General features: G+C 43.5%; 2 long non-coding RNA genes across 4 annotated transcripts; one reads left to right on the top strand and one right to left on the bottom strand.

Moving 5' to 3' along the window:
- Positions 1–1558: 1558 nt before the first annotated feature.
- Positions 1559–18854, top strand: LOC137333054 (uncharacterized). Of its 3 annotated transcripts, none has more exons than XR_010965786.1 (3): positions 1559–1638; positions 15797–16015; positions 18255–18854. It is a non-coding gene; the product is annotated as an uncharacterized lncRNA (long non-coding RNA). The 3 variants fall into 3 exon arrangements; XR_010965785.1 differs by lacking the exon at positions 1559–1638 and adding an exon at positions 10323–10412; XR_010965787.1 differs by lacking the exon at positions 1559–1638 and adding an exon at positions 10701–10770.
- On the bottom strand, positions 3923–11006 carry LOC137333047 (uncharacterized). Its single transcript, XR_010965783.1, has 2 exons — positions 10924–11006; positions 3923–5784 (listed from the first exon to the last, which is right to left on the bottom strand). It is a non-coding gene; the product is annotated as an uncharacterized lncRNA (long non-coding RNA).
- Positions 18855–19116: the final 262 nt, after the last annotated feature.

Raw genomic sequence — 19116 nt, 5'->3', positions numbered from 1 at the left:
GGTGGAAAGGCTTTGGAGAGTCAGGAGGTGAGTCACTAGCCGCAGAATACCCAGCCTCTGACCTGCTCTTGCAGCCACAGTATTTATATGGCTGGTCCAGTTAAGTTTCTGGTCAATAGTGACCCCCAGGATGTTGATGGTGGGGCATTCGGCAATGTTAATGCCGTTGAATGTCAAGGGGAGGTGGTTAGATTCTCTCTTGTTGGAGATGGTCATAGCCTGGCACTTATCTGGCGCGAATGTTACTTGCCACTTATCAGCCCAAGCCTGGATGTTGTCCAGGTCTTGCTGCATGCGGGCACAGACTGCTTCATTATCTGAGGGGTTGCGAATGGAACTGAACACTGTGCAATCATCAGCGAACATCCCCATTTCTGACCTTATGATGGAGGGAAGATCATTGATGAAGCAGCTGAAGATGGTTGGGCCTAGACACTGCCCTGAGGAACTCCTGCAGTAATGTCCTGGGGCTGAGAATATTGACCTCCAACAACCACTACTGTCTTCCTTTGTGCTTGGTATGACTCCAGCCACCGGAGAGTTTTCCCCCTGATTCCCATTGACTTCAATTTTACTAGGGCTCCTTGGTACCACACTCGGTCAAATGCTGCCTTGATGTCAAGGGCCATCTCACCTCACCTCTGTTAAAGCTAGTGGTGTTTGACAAATTTAGCAGAGTTTCTTTGAAGTGGTGATTGATTGGATGGATAAAGGAAATGCTTTAGATGTGGTGTATATGGTTTTTCAGAATGCATTCAAGATGATGTCTAACGGAAGCCTTCTTACAAAAATTCAGGTGTGTGGTATAAGTGGAAATTTGGTATCTTGGATGAAAGTCGGTTGTTGGACAAAAAACAAAGGATCAGGGTGTTGTGCTGATTGGAGAAGGTTTGGAAATACTGCAGAGGTCAGTGCTGTATAGGTGGCCATAGGGAGCACAATCTCAAAATTTGACAAAAGTAGGTGTTTGGAAAATAGTGAAGAGGATCGTAAAAGACTTCTAGAGGACAGATAGGTTCCTGAAATGGGCATATAAATGGCAAATGCAATTTAGTGTGGAGGACTGTGAGGTAATACATTTTGGGGGAAAACAAGGGATAGGAGTATACCCTTAATGGAAAGAAGCTAAAGGTGTCAATTCAGGAAGACCATGGGGTTCAAATACCTTATTCCTTGAAAGTACGAGTGGAGGTAGATAAAGCCATAAAGAAGGCCAATAACGTTTTGGGTTTTATAATTGGGGCATTGAGTACAAGAGTAAAGAACTATTGATAACGTTATTCAAAGCTTTGGTTAGGCTGAATTTGGAGTACTGTGAGCTGTTTTGGGTGACTCATTATAGAAAGGATATTAAGGCCATAGAAAGCATAAAATGTAGATTCACCAGGATAATGCCAGGGATGGGACACTACAGTTAAGAGGATGAAAATCGGGTGGGTTCTATAAAAGATGAGCGATCCGTTCCACCAGATTACCATCCAAATGGAGAAAATGAAAGTTGACCCCAAACTTTTTGTTTTAATTTGTAGTTCTAATATGTTGTGATTATGTTCATTATACAGGATGAGAAGTACGCTGACTCCAGAAAATATCTTAACAATGGAACCTTACCATTAATTGAGGAAAGACCACAATCAGGTAAATTCTGGCTGAGTAGTGTTTAGAAATCATGCTATGTGCAATTCTCTAAAAATCCATAATATTATGTATAAACTCTGAAATTACAAAACTGGCGTGGAATGTCAGAAATTCCCGACGTTGGTAAGGGCGGAAAGCAGGTATAGAGTTTACCAGGGGCCTGAATTTGGGAAGAACCTAATTCCACCAGGATTCCACCCAATTTCATTTCCACCCTGAATTCTGCGAATTCTGCCCATCAAGCCCTTGAAAGGCCTCAACGAGAGGCTGAGAGCTTTATGAGTTCTATTGAGGCCATTGGAAAAGCTCCAGATGTTTCCACAGCAATGGTAAGCAATCCCATGGAGATTGGTTACGTTTATTAAATTATCCTATGTCTCCCTTAGAAGCTGGATTCATTTGCACATGTTTTTCTTCAGCCTGGGAAGGACCTCGGGCTGCCCCTAGTGGATTGCCTATGGGCTGCTTTGCCTCCACCAACGGATCAAGGCAGGTGTCTCTGATGCATCCTTATAGGCATGGATGACCTGCCATGACTATGATAATAACGCTATCTCTGTACTTGGCTATGCCATGCAGGACTCCTGCTCCAAAGTTCCTCCACTGGTGGAGATGGGACTTTCGTAATTTCAAGGCCTGGTGCACAGATCGTAGAATCATGTGTAGAGGTCAGCATGCCCAATTTGTGGTATTCCTAATTTTCCAATCATTGACCTCAACATGCACATCTTTGCTTTATGCTCTGGGCAAACGAGGGTTAAGAAATTAAACTTCAAAAGAAATAACATTTCATGCTTCTTCTTTACAGCATTTAATGTTATTGAATGGTTTCACTGAAACAAGCTTTATTAAATTCCAAACTTTTATTCAGAACCTTCCTTCAAATGTGAATGACATTGCAGTCCTATCAAAATGTTCTGCCTTGTAGTAACCATTTTTTATGGTGATTTTTTTGCATTTTTTCTCAGCTACACATAAATAAAAGAAATGTAGCTGCTGTAATGACTTAGAATTCATTACAAATTGCAAATAAAAATTAAACATTGACAAAATTTCAAACTGCAAAATTCCATTTGTCACAAGTGTAATGTTGTGAACATAAAGCAGAAAAGTAAAGCATTCTTCAAGTATGTTAGGAGTAAACAAAGGGTGCAAAGAGGGGTTGGCCCACTAAAAAATGACAATAGGGAAGTGGTATCTGAAGATAGAGAAACTACTGAAGTATTTAACCATTAATGTTGACAGAGTTCACAAAAGAAATGGAGGGAGAAATGCCAGAATTGGGTGTATAGTTTAACGGTGAATGTAGACTGAAAAATATTAAAATCACAAGGAAGAACATATTGGGGAGATTGTTGAAATCTAAGGTAGAAAATGCTTCTGGCTCTGACAACTTTCATCCCAAGGTTCTGAAAGAATTGACTCAAACGAATTCCAGTTCTCTTGTGCATATTTTTCAGAGTTCCCAGAGGATTAGAAAATAGCAAATGTAACTTCTATCTTCAAAAAAGACCTGTAAGCCTGTTTGGAAAGTGTTTGAAAGTATTATAAGGGAAAATATAAGAGAGCATCTTGAGGTGCATGAGCTAGACAGTGGATGTTATCTACCTGGATTTCAGGAAGGCATTTGACATTGTCCAGTATAATAGGCTACTACATAAGCCCATGGGATAAATGCGATTGCACTGAAATGGATGGACAAATGGTTAGTTGGTAGTCAACAATGAGTGGTAGTGCATGGGCAGTAGTTGGCAGCCAGTTACCAGTGGAGTGGCACAGGGTTCAGTGTTGGGGCCGCTGTTGTTTACGAACATATAAACAATAATGGACAGGAAAAGACTCTTTGGTCCATCCAGCCTGTCCCACATATTTGTGATACCTTCACAATATATACACTCCCCACCCAAAACCATGTGATCTCCTGGGAGAGGCAAAAAAAAGATTAAAAACCCAGGCCAATTTGGGGAAAAAAAATTCTGGGAAATTCCTTTCCAACCCCTCCTAGGCAATGGTAACTAGTCTAGGAGATCACTCTGGCCTGGGTATTCTATGCATTACCTACCTTTTGTAAGAGGTGATCTCCACCCAGCCAGAAACAGGTCCAGCTCTCGCTTGGAGGAATTCAGCGAATCGCGTCCACTGCACAAGCCGGCAGCCTGTTCCAGAGGTCCACGATTCTCTGGGAAAAGAACCACCTCCTGACATCTAACCTAGATCTGGCCATATCCAAATTAAAATGGTGATCCTTGATCCTCCCTGCAACAGATTTGGACGTGACTTCAAATGGTAATCAATGTCTTATTTATTAAGAGTCAAATCAAACATGTAAAAGTATCTAATATTATAAGACAGTAATAATAGTGAAACAATTATAATAGAGATTAAAACAATATTACCATGTTTGATCTCTGGGCAGAGTTTGTAATTAAGTTGGCGGCGTAGTTGTTTCGAGTTTTCTGACATCTTGGTTGATCTCTGGGCAGAGGTTGTAGTCTTCCGACAGCTGGGTGGACTTTGCTATTCCTCTGCCTCCAGCTGGTGTTGGGTTTTTAAAGCTCCATGGCAGGAATCTCATACCATATACGTAGTTGTTATTCATAAAACCCTTATAGATTTATGAAGTTGTTTTTTCACAAAATACAATGTTGCCAGCTTGACCCATCCAGTCACAAGATCCTTTGCAAAGTTGTTTTTTTTTACAGAATTCCAGTGGTCAACATGACTCATCCTGTCACAAAACCTTACGCAAAGTGGTTTCTCACAGAGGTCAACTGACCATCTGGTTGACCCTTATTCATCTAGCTGCCTGCCCTTATCCTATTCTTATCACCCTCCTTGCCGCTTTTCCTGAGTCATTGTCCATAGACGTCTTGCCACACAAGGATGTTGACAAAGTTCAGTCATTAGTCGAAGATCAGTATTTACAGTTCAACAAAACAAAATAACACAACTTGCAAATTAAAACAGTGCAATTTGCAAAGCATGATGGTAAACAGCATTAAGAAAGATGTCAATTTTTCCTTATCCCCAACATTCTTACATCCCTAATCTATTTAATTGGAACAAACTGTCAATATTGGACACAGTATTCCAAATGAGGCCTTTTATTTTTATAAATGATTTAGAGGAATTGGGCATGATTTTAGCTGGGAGCCCAGCACATCGGTAGATGTTCGTTTGGGAAATCTGGAAGCCAAATGCTGCCTATCGGGAGGGAAAGGAGCCGTGAATCAGAAAAGGGGGGCGGAAGGGAGAGAGAGATTGTGGGCCGTGGAACAATCGGAGGGAGAAGTGGGGGGAGGCGGCCTTGAAGATCGGGGTGGGGGGGTCCAGCATCGGGTGGGCCTTGAAGATCGGGGGGGTCCAGCATCGGGTGGACCTTGAAGATCGGGGGATCCACCATCGGGGTGGGGGATGGAGATGTCCAGCATCAGGGGCGGGGGGTCCAGCATCGGGGGGTCCAGCATGGCCGGGCGGGGGTCGGCCGATCACGGGATCTTGTTGCGCTAGGTGAGCTTGTTGGGCCTGGAAGAAGCACTCCAGCTCCTCCTGGCCCACAAGCAGTGAAATAATAGCTTCGGCCCTTCCCGCCCGCTTCGACCTGACGTGAATCGGAAGCGATGGAAAACCCGAACAGGTAAGGTTAAATTAATTTTACTTTCGTAATACACAAAAAAATTAAGTATCTCAACTATTCCAGTGAGGTACATAGCCCCTTCAAGTATCGGCCTGCTTGCTTTAAGTGACTTCCAGATGTCTGTTGTGTGCGTGCATCCAAACGCGCCTGGGTCAAACCCAGAAGTTTGCTGCAAAAAGCTAGTATTTTAACCTTCCACCCGCCCCAACCCACCTGTTCTTGGGAATTAAAATTACCCCCATTGTGTCCAAAGTATCCAAATTTGCAGATGATACCAAATTGTAAGTAGTGGTAAATTATGACTATCAATGCGCACAAATTCAAAAGGATCTTGACAAGCTCGATCAGTGGTCGGAGAAATGGCAGATGTATCTTCATACAGGGAAATATATTAGGAGATTTAGCAGAAGGAAGGTTGATATGGATTATATGCTAATTGGGAATGTACTTGATAGATCTTGAGGTTTTAGTGGACAGGTCACCAAAACCTTCAGCATAATGTTTCCAGGCTGTTAAAAGAACAAACAGAATTTTGGAATGCATAGCAAAGAGTATAACATATAAATCCAGAAAGGTAATTTTTAAACAATATTGGCTCTGATGAGATTGCATCTGAAGTACTATGTGTAATTTTGATCTTCCATTTTGTAAAAGGATATTCAGTTATTGGAGAGGGTACGGAGAAGGGCTACACGGTTGATCCAAAAACTTAAGGAAATGACGTATCAGGACAGATTGATTACCCTGGGTCTTTTCTCTCATGAAAAGAGAGGGGATATGATAGAGGTGTTTAAAATTATGAAAGGTCTGGGCAAATTGGATCCAAATAAGCTTTTCTGCCATGTACAGAACTTAAGCATAAGGGATTATATTTACAAATTAAGGACAACAAAAGAAAAAAGAATATGCAAGACCTGCAACAAGAGAAAACTACTGTGCGACTTCACAGGTGAGGCAGGAGAGTCCGAGAGGTGAGCACAGTATAAAAGGAGAGACCGAGAGCGGGAGGAGAGTCTGAGAGTCTAAGGCAAGTCATGGCAGCGCAGCTCGCACCCGTGATATGCTCCTCCTGCACTATGTGGGAAGTCATGGACACTACCAGTGTGTGCAGGAAGTGTGTCCAGCTGCAGCTACTGGCTAACCGTATTTCGGAGCTGGAGCTGCGGGTGGATTCACTGTGGAGCATCCGCGATGCTGAGACTATCGTGGATAGCATCTTCAGTGAGGTGGTCACATCGCAGGTAAAGATTACGCAGGCAGAAAGGAAATGGGTGACCGCCAGGCAGTGTAAAAGGACTAGGCAGGTAGAGCAGGAGTCCCCTGGGGCCACCTCCCTCTCAAACAGATATTCTGCTTTGGATACTGTTGGGGGAGATGGCTTATCAGGGGAAAGCAGCAAGAGCTAAGTTCGGGGCACCACGGGTGGCTCTGCTGCACAGGAGGGGAGGAAGAAGAGTGGCAGGGCAATAGTGATAGGGGATTCAATTGTAAGGGGAACAGATAGGCGTTTCTGCGGCCGCAAACGTGACTCCAGGATGGTATGTTGCCTCCCTGGTGCTAGGGTCAAGGATGTCACGGAGCGGCTGCAGGGCATTCTGGAGGGGGAGGGTGAACAGCCAGTAGTCGTGGTCCATATTGGTACCAACGACATAGGTTTAAAAAAAAGGATGAGGTCCTGCAAGGGGAATTTAAGGAGTTAGGAGATAAATTAAAAAGCAGGACTTCAAAGGTAGTGATCTCAGGATTACTACCAGTGCCACGTGCTAGTGAGTATAGGAACAGGAGAATAGACAGGATGAATGCGTGGCTGCAGGGATGGTGTAGGAGGGAGGGATTTAGATTCCTGGGACATTGGAACCGGTTCTGGGGAAGGTGGGACCAGTACAAGCATGACGGGTTATACCCGAGCAGGACCGGGACCAAAGTCCTCGCGGGGGTGTTTGCTAGTGCTGTTGGGGAAGGTTTAAACTAGAGTGGCAGGGGGATGGGAACCTGAGCGGGGAGTCGGAAGGGAATAAAGTTGAGAGCAGCAAGAGAGGGGAAGACCCAGGGGAAATCTACAATACAAATAGTACAAACAGTTGTTCAAGAACAAGTGAAAGGGAAAAGCGTAGAGCAATGGAAAGAAAGTGTACTTTAGACACGACAGATAAAATAAAAACTAGAAGGCGTAAGGTGATTAACCCAGCATCAAAGCTGAAGATCAGGCTAGGGTGTGTGGCCCAACTAAGAGTTCTATATACAAATGAACGGAGTATAAGGAATAAATTAAATGAACTACAGGTTCAAATTCAAATTGGAGGGTATGACATGATAGCTATTACTGAGACTTGGCTGCAGGATGGTCAGGATTGGGAACTAATTATACCGGGTTATAAGGTCTACAAGAGAGATAGGGAAAATGGAAGAGGGGGAGGAGTAGCCTTAGTGATTAGAGATTAAATCACTTCAATGATAAAGGAGGATATAACGAGAGGTAAGCAGCCAACAGAGACGTTATGGGTTAAATTGAGAAATAGAAAAGGATCTAAGACTATAGTGGGAGTTGTGTATAGGACCCCTGGCAGCAGCTCTGAAGTGGTAGATTGTATAAATGCAGAGATTAGACAAGCGTGTAAGAAAGGCATAGTGGTCTTAATGGGGGACTTTAACCTTCACATAGATTGGGAAAAGCAGACTAGCAACTGTCAGAAAGGTAGTGAATTTCTTGAGTGTGTCCAGGATAGTTTTCTACAGCAGTATGTCCCAGAGGCAACAAGGGGGCAAGCCATACCAGATTTAGTAATGAGTAATGAACCAGATTTAGTTAACGCCTTAACTGTGCGTGAACATCTATCCAATAGTGATCATAACATGATCGAGTTCAATGTAGCGTTTGAAAGGGAAAAAAGTGAATCAGCTGCTAAGATTCTAGACTTGTGCAAGGCCAACTTCAATGGGATGAGACAGAGACTGTCCACAGTAAACTGGGCAAATCTGTTGATGGGTAAAACGACTGATGATCAGTGGGAAATGTTTAAAGAAACATTTAACGTGATACAGAATCGGTTTATACCCCTGAGGGGCAAGAACTCTACTTGCCAAAAAAAACAGCCATGGACAACTAAAGAGGTAAGGGACAGTATAAGACATAAGGAAAGGGCATACAAAAAGGCAAAAAATGGCACAGATCCTGGCGAATGGGAAAGATACAAAGATCAACAAATGGTCACAAAACAGATAGTAAGGGCTACAAAAAGAGAGTATGAAAAGAAACTTGCAAGGGATATCAAAACCAATACAAAGAACTTTTATAGTTATATTTGGAAAGAGAGGGTGGTCAGGAGCAGTGTTGGTCCCTTAAAAACAGAAAGTGGGGATATTGTCATTGACAATGGGGAAATGGCGAACCTGTTGAACAATTACTTTACGTCAGTATTTACAGTCGAAAAAGAGGATAGCATCCCGGAAATCCCAAGAAAACTTATGTTGAATCGGGGACAGGGACTCGATAAAATTAACATAAGTAAAGCAACAGTAATGAAGAAAATAATAGCACTAAAGAGTGACAAATCCCCAGGACCAGATGGTTTCCATCCCAGGGTTTTAAAAGAAGTAGGTGAGCACATTGCAGATGCCCTAATTATAATCTTTCAAAGTTCTCTAGATTCAGGAACTGTCCCTCTAGATTGGAAAATTGCACATATCACTCCGCTTTTTAAGAAAGGAGAGAGAGGGAGACCGGGGAATTATAGACCAGTTAGCCTAACATCTGTTGTGAGGAAAATGCTGGAGTCCATAATTAAGGATAGGGTGACTGAACACCTCGAGAATTTTCAGTTAATCAGAGAGAGCCAGCATGGATTTGTGAAAGGTAGGTCGTGCCTGACAAACCTGATTGAATTTTTTGAAGAGGTGACTAAAGTAGTGGACAGGGGAATGTCAATGGATGTTATTTATATGGACTTCCAGAAGGCATTTGATAAGGTCCCACTTGAGTGACTGTTAGCTGAGATAGAAGTCCATGGAATCGAGGGAAAAGTACGGACTTGGTTAGGAAGTTGGCTGAGTGAAAGGCGACAGAGAGTAGGGATAATGGGCAGGTACTCACATTGGCAGGATGTGACTAGTGGAGTCCCGCAGGGATCTGTCTTGGGGCCTCAATTATTTATTAACGACTTAGATGAAGGCATTGAAATCTCATATCTAAGTTTGCCGATGACACAAAGATTGGTGGCATTGTAAGCAGTGTAGATGAAAACATAAAATTACAAAGCGATATTGATAGATTAGGTGAATGGGCAAAACTGTGGAAAATGGAATTCAATGTAAACAAATGTGAGGTCATCCACTTTGGATGAAAAAAGGATGGACAAGGGTACTTTCTAAATGGTAAAAAGTTAAAAACAGTGGATGTCCAAAGGGACTTAGGGGTTCAGGTACATAGATCATTGAAGTGTCATGAACAGGTGCAGAAAATAATCAAGAAGGCAAATGGAATGTTAGCCTTTATATCTAGAGGACTAGAGTACAAGGGGGCAGAAGTTATGCTGCAGCTATACAAAACCCTGGTTAGACCGCACCTGGAGTACTGTGAGCAGTTCTGGGCACCGCACCTTCGGAAGGACATATTGGCCTTGGAGGGAGTGCAGTGTAGTTTTACTCGAATGATACCCGGACTTCAAGGGTTAAGTTACAAGGAGAGATTACACAAATTGGGGTTGTATTCTCTGGAGTTTCGAAGGTTAAGGGGTGATCTGATCGAAGTTTATAAGATATTAAGGGGAACAGATAGGGTGGATAGAGAGAAACTATTTCCGCTGGTTGAGGATTTTTAGGAGTAGGGGGCACAGTCTAAAAATTAGAGCCAGACCTTTCAGGAGCGAGATTAGAAAACATTTCTGCACACAAAGGGTGGTAGAAGTTTGGAACTCTCTTCCGCAAATGGCAATTGATACTAGCTCAATTGCTAAATTTAAATCTGAGATAAATAGCTTTTTGGCAACCAGAGGTATTCAGGGATATGGGCCAAAGGCAGGTATATGGAGTTAGATCACAGATCAGCCATGATCTTATCAAATGGCGGAGCAGGCACGAGGGGCTGAATGGCCTACTCCTGTTCCTATGTTCCTAGGAACTTTTGTTTACTAAAAGGCTGGTAAGTATGTGGAACAGATTCTTGTCAACAAATGGGATTCAAGATTATTAGAAATGCAACAAGGGAATACTGTGGATAGGTGAGCTAGATAGATTGAAAATCTTCTCTTGCCTGAAACTGTTACATAGGCCCCAATTTTAAAGTAGGGGCCTATGTAACACCGCGAGCCCCGAAGTGGATGGCGCACCCAGGGAATCCGGGGACGTGTCGGGCCGGCCGATTTTAACGGCCAGGCCTCATTACAATAACTTTCATTGGAGTCTCGGCCAGATGCAGTACCTGGCCGGCGGGCAGGATCTAAAGATCGTAGGTTGGAGGCTACGTCTGTTGACCCGCGGGATCAGTCCCCAGCAGACAAGTAAGTGGTAAGAATGGTGGGTGGGGGGGTGTCGGGGGCGAAAGCGATCAGTGGAGGGGGTGTAGCCCAGGGTAAGAGAGGCCCAAGGCCTACTTGTGAGGCTCAGAGGTCCTGGCCCACAAATAAACCTAAAATAAAAATGAAAAGACTCACCTCCTGGGCCTCTTCTGGCCCACGATCCATCTCCCGACCCGTTTGGCCTGACGGGAAACCCGTCACTGTTGCCCCGCTCAGGCGTTGGACTAAAAGAACAGATTGGGCTCCAGTGATGTCATCCACATACTAAACAGGACCAGCCAGCTTGGGGCAGGTGTCCTGCTCGCCTGTCGGGAAGGCAGTGGGATCAAAGGGGGTAAGTCGTTCCCCTTATTTTTAGTGCTCTCCGCCTGGTTTCAACTAGGTGAGGGAGAGATAAATTAGGGCCATGTTACTATTTCCAAAATAAAACAGCACTTGAATACATAGTAATACAAAAACATAGTAATATTTTGGGCAGGAAAAGATCATTGATTGCTGTAGCCTATCATTCCAAACTTCCCTTTATTAGCAAGAATTTGCCCAGTTTTCTGTTTTACCACACCTGCTGGTAATCTACTTCACATTTCTATCACTGTCTTACAAAAAAATGTTGCCTAAATTTGGTATCTTCCTTTGACACCTTAATCTTAGTTCGCGAATCCTGGAAGAACTTTCTTGGGTCCAAATACCTAAACATGTGAAAATTTTTGAGACTTCTATTAAGTTTTAAAAAAATTTATTCTGGAGATATGGGCGTCGCTGGCAAAGCCGGCATTTATTGCCCATCCCTAATTGCCTTTAAGAAGTTGGTGATGGACCTTCTTCTTGAACCACTGCAGTTCATGTGATGATGGTGTTCCCACAATGCTGTTAAGTAGGGAGTACCAAGGTTTTCACCCAGTGACGATGAAGGTACAGCGAACTTGGAGGTGATGGTGTTTCCATGTACCTGCTGCCCTTGTCCTTCTAGGTGGTGTTGGTCACGGGTTTGGGAGATGCTGCCGAAAAAGGCTTGGTGACTTGCTGCAGTACATACTGTAGATAGTCCTCCCTCATCCTCCTGTTCTCCAGATAATAAAGACCCAGGATAGGTAATCCTTCCTCATAAATCACTCTTGAAGTTCAGGAATCAGCTTCAGAACCCTCCTCTGCCTCCTTCCAATTTTTTTTACATTGCTTCTGTAAGACAGAGCCCAAAACTGTATGCAGTACTTCAGATGCAACCACACCAAGGTCAGATACAACTTCAGTATGAACTCTTTAGACTTATAACTCACAGCCCTATTTCTAAATCCCAACATTTCATTTGCTTTCTTAACTGCCTACGAAAACTGAACCAATGGTTTTAATAATCTATCTGCCAAAACTTCCAGAACTCTTCTATGCTTAACTCAAGCACATTATTAATTAATATTTGCTCCACATTCTCATTTATTCTATCTAATATCATGACTTTTCACTTATCTCTGTTGAATTCCATCTACTATCTCTTTGCCCATTGACTTAGCTTGCCCAGATCCCTTTGGATTAACACAGATCGATTCACATCATTGACCACTGCAACCAGTTTAGTGGCAACTGCAAACTGAATCAGTCTGCTATGTGGGACAGTATTAAATGCCTTCCCTAAATCCAGGTAGATGACATCCGTGCCTCACCCTTAGAAATCCAGTAAATTGGTCAGAGACCTCTCTCTAAACAAGCGTTGTTCTTCCACTTGGTCCCTTGTTCCTCAATAAAGTTTCAAACACTTTCCTCACAATCGAGACAAGGTTTGCAGATCTGCAATTTTTTTTAAAGATGGAGTCACATTTGCAACTTTCCAATCAACTGGAATGAAACCTAATTCCATTGAGCTTTGAAAGATATCTTAACTGAACAGTTACAGAACATATTGATGAGCAAATAGCAAGCAAAAACAAAAATGGCTAATTACAAAGCCAGGAAGCAGCTACCGATAAAGAAATGCTGAACGGGAATGTGCGAAGTCACAGAAAAAGTTAGAAAGTTCACGTTTTATCTTGTTTTGATGTTTCGTTCCAAAAAAAACAAATTTTGGTTAGTTTCACTGCTTGTAAAATTGGATACTCCGAGGATTTTAGTTGTCAGTAATTTTCTATTGATGGATAGGAGCGGAGAAAGGATTAGGGCTTCCCACCAGCAGGGTAGGGTTAAAATTACCCCTAGTATTTCATGGTATGGGTGAAACTTTGGGGGTGAGTTTAATTGCCCACCAGGTAGACGGGCAGTTAAAATCATCTGGGTGACTTATCTGCCCGCTGTCTTCTATTTTAAACTGCTCTTCTGAGCTGGCGGCAAGGACACCTGTCTGAAACCAACAGGATCCTTCTTTAAATATGCAAATCCGGGGCTGATGACGAATGCTCCGACTGCAATTTTAACAGTGGCCTGAGGGGGAAGCCATTGTGGCTTTCCCACCAAGTGAAAACAAAAGGAATAGGATCTGGGGCCAGCAGCGACCCAAACAGGTAAGTTTATTAACTTTCTTTTGACTTCATTGTGGGGCCAGGAAGAGCAGGAGTGCTCCTCTGAGCACCACGGAGAGTTTCGGCCTCCCCTGCCCCACCCTTCTCTCGCAAGAGAACCTTCCTGAAACCCCCTCCCTGCGACTTAGCTTGATGGCAGCGACCGCTCCTTTGGTGCTGGCGAGGCAGCCACCTGCTGCCTGAAATTCCGCTCCTGCCAGCCAGCCATCTGCCATCTTCAATGGGCGGGCAGCAGACCGGCGGCATGCAGAAGGGACCCAGGAGTTAAAATCTCTCACGCCTCACGCTCCCAAGGTCAGGGGGGGAATTGGCGCTCGCCTCACCTGATTCCCGCCCCCAGTTAAAATTGGGGTTTCTAAATCAAGCGTGTCTGAACTACAACCCATGGCCTTATATGACCCACATGCCCATGCAATTTTGCCCTCAAAGCCCAGGCAATGCAGTTCTATTTGCATTTATATTTATTTTATGGGCTGGGGTTGGGGAGAGGAGATCTTAATGTTTTTGCCTTATTGGTTGATAAACTCTAATTGGAACAGAAAGATCTGTTAGAATCCACAGCTTGAAATATATACAAATAAATGGAAACAAAGATTTAAACTTCATATGTATGTGGCCTGTTGAGGCTGTGTTCATGGGATGTGGGCGTCGCTGGCAAGGCCAGCATTTATTGCCCATCCCTAATAATCCCTATGGTATTCACCTAAGCGGCCCACAAAATCAAAAATGGTTGTACCTACCTGCTTTAGAGGAAGTAATTGAACAGGATCAATTGTGAAAGTTCCAGTTGTGGCTGACACTTTACTGGTGCTTCATAAGAACCTATTGGCAGAGAGGTATGGACATGGTGGGGCTGAAAATCCACAGCATTCTAGCGCATTCTCACAGTAATTCTCATTGGAGTGCGGCGTAGGGTCTGCGACTTGGGTTGGGATCTGCATACGCTGGGTCTCGGCTTTGCATGGCAGTTTCTGTTGGACTTTCTACAAGACAGAGCCTCTACCTACCCCAAACAAGGCCAGCAGCATAGGAAGAAGCATATTTGAGAGCGTGAACTCTCAGGCTAGGATTTTCCATGACCTCAGCCTGGAGGAAGAGCACAAAGCTGGTGCACTGAGTGGAACTAGGCATACCGGCCAGTCCAATGGTGGAAGTGGGGCCCACCTTGGCGGTCCAGGCTTGGGATGTGGCCACAACATTTAGAGATTTGGTGAGTACAAGTTTTATATAGGGGGTCAATGTCTGCTGTCTGTTGATGTTTCCAGGGGCAGACATTTCCCTGGGGCGGTCAGGAAAATTGGTCCCTATTGGTTTGCTCAGAACCAAATGTAAATCTATCTGAGGAATATGAGGAACAAAATGACACACTTTCCAGCCACCCTGCATGAACGATGTTCCTCTTAGAATGTAAACATAATCTGCAGGTTAGGTATCTGAAACAGTTTTATGTGCCTTTACTAAGCATTATTGTCTTGGCTCAACAGAACATTTCTGTGCTCCAAGATAACCTGCACAAACAAGCCTAGAAATTATTATTGGCTGTTTTAACAAAACCATTAACCTGTTACTTTGAATGGGTTAATGGTTACATTTAAATAGCAATGAGGAATGTCATTATAACACATTAAGCATGTGTCCGCTAATACTGCCAACAGAAATTTCTAGGCTATAGATGGTCAGATCCCCATCACCATTTTTTGTATTACTTTGGTATATTTCCTAAATGTATTTGGATGTTTAACAAATTAAGAGAAACAACAGATTGCATACCATAAGATAAGTTTCTCATTTTTTGAAAGAAATTCAAAGCTCCTTCTGTACTTCTCATTCCTGACTTGGAGTTGTATTTTACTGTTTTTACTAACAACAATTTCTGCATCAGTATTATTGTTTATTGCAATGTTTCTTTACTCTCACTGGTGCCTTCTTTGGGCAAAGAATTGCAACGTAACTGAGAACAAGTTGTATGATTGCAATTCCTATTTATAAGTGCAGGTTTTAGCTCTTTCAAAGAATATGGAATCTTTAATCTATTGTATGTGAAAAGAGCTCGCATTTACAAGGTGCCTTTCACCCCCTTGGACATCCCAAAGCTCTTCACAGCCAATGAAACACTTTTGAAATGTAGTCACTGTTGTAAAGTAGGCAAACACAGCAGCCAACTTGCACACAACAAAGTCCTGCAAATGGACCATATAATCTGTATTAGTGGTGTTGGTTGAGGGATAAATGTTGGCCAAGACAATGGGAGAACTCCCCTGCATTTCTCCAAATAGTGCCATGTGATCTTTTACATCCATGTGAGATGGCAGACAGGACCTTTGTTTCATATCTTCACCATAAGAAGGCACCTCCATCATTACAACCCTCCCTCAGTAATGCACTGAAGTGTCAGACTTGATTAGGTATTCAAATCTCTGGAATGGGGCTTGAGCCCATAACCTTCTGACAAAGGCAAGGATGCTACCATTGAACCAAAGTAATTACCATTTCTTTTATAGCACCTCGTTATTCAAGAAGGAAAACAATAGATGAGCCAGTTCCACTTTCTACATTGAGAAGCAAAGCTGTCAAAAAAAATAAAGAAGCTACTCTTTTCCAACAACGTATTCCCAAAAATATAGAGGATGAAGATCAATTAAAGTATGAAGAGATCATCTACATATATTAATAGTTGTTATTTGATTATGAAAGTTACAGGGACCATGAATTGTACAAAGGTATCGTATGTATATTATGTCTTTTTAAAGTTTACTTTCCCTCCTATTTCAAGCCTCCCTAAGCCATGCACCAATGACAGCTGAGAGTATGGGAAGATTGTCTACACCCACATTACTGTTGAGACAGCTGCTAAGAAGTGTGCAAGGGCAGTCTGTTACTAACTCTTCTCCCTGATTTTCTGTCCCTTATGGGGAAGTACCTAGCAACCCCATTCACTACAGTGAGGCTAAGATTAACAACTCAGTGGAGTGTCGGATAACAGATCATTTATTAATAATAATGGCCTTGATATTAACCCACCCGATGGGTGGGAGAGGGTCGGGGGGTTAAAGTCATAAATTTGGGGAACATGCTGGCACACACCCATTGCCTTTTTTACGGTAACAGATATCGTGGCGTCCAAGTGTCCTGCTTTGGAGAGGCAGGATGCTACATCATTAACATATTTAAATCGGGCTCCCACAGTGCCTGATTTAAAATTGACTGCTGCTGTGTGGGTTTCCCAGGGTTCGGGAAATTCAGCAGTGAAAGGGTCGCCAAGGTAAGTGCCTTTTCTGGCACTCTTTGTGGGCCAGGGGAAGCAGGAGTGTTCCCCCCGGCATCTCAAGGAAGGCTTCGGCCTGCCCCTGCTGATCATGGTTCACTCCACCCCCACCTCCTGATGGCCGATCTCTCCCGCCGGCCCCGATGGCCAATCTCTCCCTCCTTCCCCACCCCGGCCCCGATGGCCGATCTCTCCCTCTCATTTCCCCCCACGGCCCCGATGGCCGATCTAGCTCTCTCTCTTTCTCTATTTCCCGCCCCCCCCCCCCCCACAACGGTGCTGATGGCCGATCTCTCCAACTTGCCGCAACCGCCGACCTTCCCCCCCACCACCCCCCCCCCCGATTGTCGTGGACCATACCCAAGGATCTCCCGACAGCAGCCTTCTGCCACTGGTTTTCCATCCCTACCACCGCCTAGGCTGTCAATTTGGCCAGTGGCCAGGTGGGAGATGGTAATGAGGTCCTGCCATTAATTTCGGCAGGACTTCCACATTCCCGGCCTTGCCAGGTACTTCGTGTTCGGCCTGCCCCATACCCTCACCGCCACATAAATATCGGTTCTAATGCACTATGACACCATCCTGCCCCAATCAAAATAGAATTTATTGGGAATTAAGCTCTACTGGGGGAAAATTTGAATCCCCAATCCCAGTTTGTTGAATGATTAATCTGAATGGTTCCAAAACTCTAAACTTTCCTATTTTTTTTGACAACAAATAAAACTTTTTTCTTTGTTTACACTAACATAGATGAAATTAAATATGCAGTCAAAGCGTCAGCCTGAATGCAAAAATGTTATTTTCTCTAACCATTATTATATGAAAAAGAATATAAACCAAAGTTTTCATGTTTCAGCTGTTCCATACATGGAATTTTACCAGAACCAAAGTAGAAAAATTCTGGCAAAGATTTATTTAACAATTGGAATTGACCATACACAGATTTATTTATTTGGTGAAATAAAATCTGTGATAGTTCCAGAAAGGAAGATGGTGGGGTCGATTTTGAGTGCCCTCACCTGTCGTTAACAGGGCAGTAACGACTTCAAAATTGGGTCGGCAGCCTTACCGCCCCATTAATACCGGCGATGCAGCCAGCTCTATTTTAAAAGGGGTCTATCACCGGGTGTCCAAAGCACCCGCCTGATTAAGGCGATAGGCCCCTTTTAATACAGAAATTAGGGTTCTATGACGTTTAGGACCCCAACTGCCATTTTAGGTAGGAACTGGTCGGAGCCTGCGCTGTTCATGCTCAGATCAGTTCCATGGGCAATGGAAGAGACGAGGCCCTCTAAGGGTAAGCGTTCATTTATTTTTGTGGGCCCTGGCAGAGCATTTGCTCCTCGGGGTCCAAAAAAATAATTTGGGCCGCTGCCACCCCGGGACCCCCACCCTCTGCGATCGCAACCCCCAACCGCAACTTACCTTGCAGTCGACAGCTGCGGCCCGATTTGCAGTGTGCAATCTGTGAGCTGCGCCGGAATGCCTGTTTGGCTCGCTGCAGCTCGCCTGATGAATTTAAATGAGGCCCCAGCCTCAAAATGACAGAGGCCTCTTCACTGCTGGAATGGGCGGCTGCCCAAAAGTCAGAATCTATCCCAGTATCTTTGTTGCGTATTGTTTGAAAATTTATTCCAATGTAAGTGGAAATGTTTAACTGCTTATACCATTTCTTTTTTCCCTCCATTATTCAGAAAAGCATCAAGTACACCAGATATGTTATTCTGGTCAAGCTGTTCTTCGGCCATATCCCAGGTTCCTACAACAGCAATGTTCCATTTCCACCTCCATCAAGAGAAATTTATTGCTGATTTTCATCCACTTCCTCACTGATCAGAATTAGATTCTTGACTGTCCCTATGTAGAATCACATGAAATTCTTGATTTTTATGTGGATTGTATCACAATTCTTTGACAATTTCATCAGTTTATTGTAGCCTATGGTCATAAGGACCAACTCTATGAACGTGCACTCCCAGTGGGAAATGTGATAGCACACATTTGTAAAATTGGCCCTATGGGGTCCTGGCAAGACCATTTCCATAAGCTAGCAAAATGGCTTGTAGAATGTTTTCTCTCCAGTCAGAAACTCAAGGTCAATTCCACTAGATCTACTTTCAATTTATGAATGTCTTTGAAGCAGAATCCATTAAGAACATCTGTAAGACTGACTTGAGGTAACATTACTATTTGGATTTTGTAGCCATTGGATTTTGTGGTCACCTATAAGGACCTACCTTCTCTACTTCCGAATTGCTCTGCTTGGTCAGTCTCCAATGGTGTGCATGTATAGATGGAGAGAAGGGGAAAAAGGCTTGTATAGTCTTTCATTTTTGGAATTGAGGGATCTTTGATACACTGCAACTGTCACCCTGCCATCCTGATAGTTCTTTGCATTAGGTAAAAATGGTTTTGCCCTCTTTGTCTTCTTTCTTCTGGATTCTTTGGATCAAACCCAATTGAAGCCTCATGGGTAAATGCACCTTTCACATGGAATGTGGGCAATTTTTTTGAAATCATGATGTCCTCATATCAAAATGCCTTAAGTAGAAGTTG

Source organism: Heptranchias perlo, chromosome 2 (assembly GCF_035084215.1).
Source record: "Heptranchias perlo isolate sHepPer1 chromosome 2, sHepPer1.hap1, whole genome shotgun sequence".
NCBI classification, from domain to species: Eukaryota; Metazoa; Chordata; class Chondrichthyes; order Hexanchiformes; family Hexanchidae; genus Heptranchias; species Heptranchias perlo.
The sequence above is the reverse complement of the archived record's forward strand: the minus strand, read 5'-3'. Positions and strand labels throughout refer to the sequence as shown.